General features: G+C 45.0%; 1 long non-coding RNA gene across 1 annotated transcript; it reads left to right on the top strand.

Moving 5' to 3' along the window:
- Positions 1-175: 175 nt before the first annotated feature.
- Positions 176-1,920, top strand: LOC108445986. Its single transcript, XR_001861083.1, has 2 exons — positions 176-776; positions 866-1,920. It is a non-coding gene; the product is annotated as an uncharacterized LOC108445986 (long non-coding RNA).
- Positions 1,921-2,749: the final 829 nt, after the last annotated feature.

Raw genomic sequence — 2,749 nt, 5'->3', positions numbered from 1 at the left:
CAGCCGAGAAGGCTGGCACTGGGTTTGTGATTGTTTGCTGTTACTGCCATAGTTATTGCTGTTTGTTTGACTGGTTATACGCATATAGATATATAATAGTAAAGAACTGTTATTCCCATTTCCCACATCTTTGCCTAAAGGCCCTTGATTTCAAAATTATAATAACTCAGAGGGAAAGGGGTTACATCTGCCATTTCAAGGGAGGCTTCTGCCTTCCTTGGCAGACACCTGTCTTTCAAAACCAAGACATTGAATAAACTTAGCAAAAACATCAGCAAGAGTACAGTATCTTTAGCATCTAGGGGAAATTTAAACCCTTCAAAAACTGTTGTGGTAGGCCTGAAGAAGTGGCTGAAGGGTTGGGAGAAAACACACCCCTGTTTTCCTCCCCTACAATAGGTACCATTATTAGTAAAACCCCAAGGGCATGAACTTAGGCTGTGATAGTTAGATAGCCACATGCACACATTCCAAAAGAGGTTTACAAGCATTGAATTCCTCACCCAGTCTACCCATTCTATAAACCTGATAAGTCAAATGTCCTTTGTTGTCTTCTCCATGCTCCTGAAGAAAAAAACAGGTTACCTCATGGAGTGTATCCTCTCTCCCTGGCTGGGGGATGACCACTCCTAATGGCGGAGTCTCTTGTTGGTTCTGGGGAGGTGTGGTAAATTCCTTTCTTAAGCTCCTTTCTCAGTTTCTGATGGCCCTCTTCAGTTTTCTCTTCCAAGCTCCGGACATGCTCAGCCAGCTTTGTTTCCACAGATGAGACATGGGTACGTAATGGGGTGGTGACAGTGTCCTCATAAATTTTTAGTTTGTTGACCAACATTCCCACCTTGTCTTCTCCTTCCCTCCATTGCAGCATCACTAGGTAATGGGATTATATCTCTGGTCCAAGATGTGCAAATCTCAACCACATCTGTGACGCGCACTGCACAGCATCTGGGCTCCTAGGAAATCTCTCGTCTTCTGAGAAAATTATCTCCAGTACAGCCAATTCCCTCAGGCACCAGATACCTTGTTCCATTGTGCTCCATTTTCCTTGGTGCACCTGGAGGTCTTCTTTACAAAGGTACCTGTCCCTTACACTTGTCAGCTGTTGCCGCTAGATGCTGAGAGTTTCTTGGATTCTCCCTATCCCCTGGTCAATGACCACATCCCTGGACAGAGATCCCAGTTGCCTGGCCTCACTTTTGTCCAGAATGGTGTCATTTGCTGCAGTGTCCCAGATGTGGAGCAGCCAGATCAGGATGGACTCATTCGTCTGGCGGGTGAACTCTCTCCGCAGGTCACGCAGCTCACCCAGGGATAGAGAGCAGGTGATGATCTCCGGCTCTGTGTCTTCTGCTGGGTGCGAAGGTTGAGCTGTCTTGTCATCAGTCACTATGCAGATTGATTTGCTTTTTGATTTCTTCTTCTGGACGGGGGCAGCTGCTACCAGCTTAGGCTGTCATGGTTCGGTTATGGTTTGTGTGAAGACACTGACTGTTCTTTTGGTTCTTTTTCCTCTCTGTGACAGTTTGTGTAGACATGTTGCCTGTTGCTTTGCTGCATTTCTTCTCATCCTGAGGATGCAGTGCCACACCAAGCATTGTTCTGACTCTAAGCATGGTATACATGGTGCAGGTCATAGAGAAAAAAGAAAACAGAACTGACAAGAAGATTATGCCATCCTTGACATGCAGAGGGAATTCAATATTTTCAAAAACTGCTGTGTCAGGTCTGAAAGGCTGGGAAAAACCATTCTCTACTCTTACCCCCAGGGGCTGGGTGTGATTGTTGAGGAGGCCCACAGACATAGCAGCCCAGACTAGGACAGTTAAATAAAGTTGAGTATATATTCAGAATGATGTCCATTGCCTCGGAGGTTATCATCCAATAGACATAATAAATCAATAAAGCAATTTTTATACCATATCTTGGTCTCAACAGAAGCATTACAACATGCCGGTTTGTGCCCATTTGGACAAATTTGGAGGAAAATATCCTCTGATAGAAGGCAGATTACAACCAACCCTCCCCCACCAGGTTTGGGAAAAAAAAATTTTCCTTGGAGGAAAGTGAAAGAGATAAAAACTATTTATTTAACAAACACACTGGAAAAGGGTAATAATGCTAAATAATAAAACCTCTTGCTGTGGAGAGAAACCTGGGAAGATTTCAGAGTCCTTCTGTAGGTGTAGTCTCTCTCCTCCTCCTCAGAGCTGGGTCGGTGTGGGCCCACCTCCGGGGCCTTGGTGGAAAACTCTCCCAATGTGTTCTGATGTTGAAACAGTCCAGAAGAGAAGAAGGAAAAAAACCCGAAGTCCCAGGAAAACAAAGTTCAACTCACCATCTCCCTCTGGAGAAAAGGAGCCGAAAGCTGGTTGAAAAGCAAGCAAGGTGCTTCCTCCCCTCTTGCTGCTGTTAGAAGCAGAGGAGTGTGTATCTGTGCCCTTGAGCAAACTGCTTTGAAAAGTTCGCTTGGTTTTTTTGTCTCCCCTCTCTCAGGCTCAGTTTAAAGGCACAGAAAGGCACAAAATTAATTTCTGGGCATAGAGCAGCAATAGGGGATACACATCATAAGGTCGCCCCAAGACAAGGTAGTTCCCCACTTGTGGAAAAATATAGAGAGCATGTTGAGCATCATGGTGAATAGGTGGTTTCTGTAACACAAAATTGTAATTCTGACTTCTCTCAGAACTGGCCCCACAATGGGCGCCAAAAGATATACTAGTTTGAGAGCAAACAAGTGAGAGGCTCGAAA

This window comes from Corvus brachyrhynchos, unplaced genomic scaffold, assembly GCF_000691975.1.
Source record: "Corvus brachyrhynchos isolate BGI_N302 unplaced genomic scaffold, ASM69197v1 scaffold103, whole genome shotgun sequence".
Taxonomy (NCBI): domain Eukaryota; kingdom Metazoa; phylum Chordata; class Aves; order Passeriformes; family Corvidae; genus Corvus; species Corvus brachyrhynchos.
The sequence above is the reverse complement of the archived record's forward strand: the minus strand, read 5'-3'. Positions and strand labels throughout refer to the sequence as shown.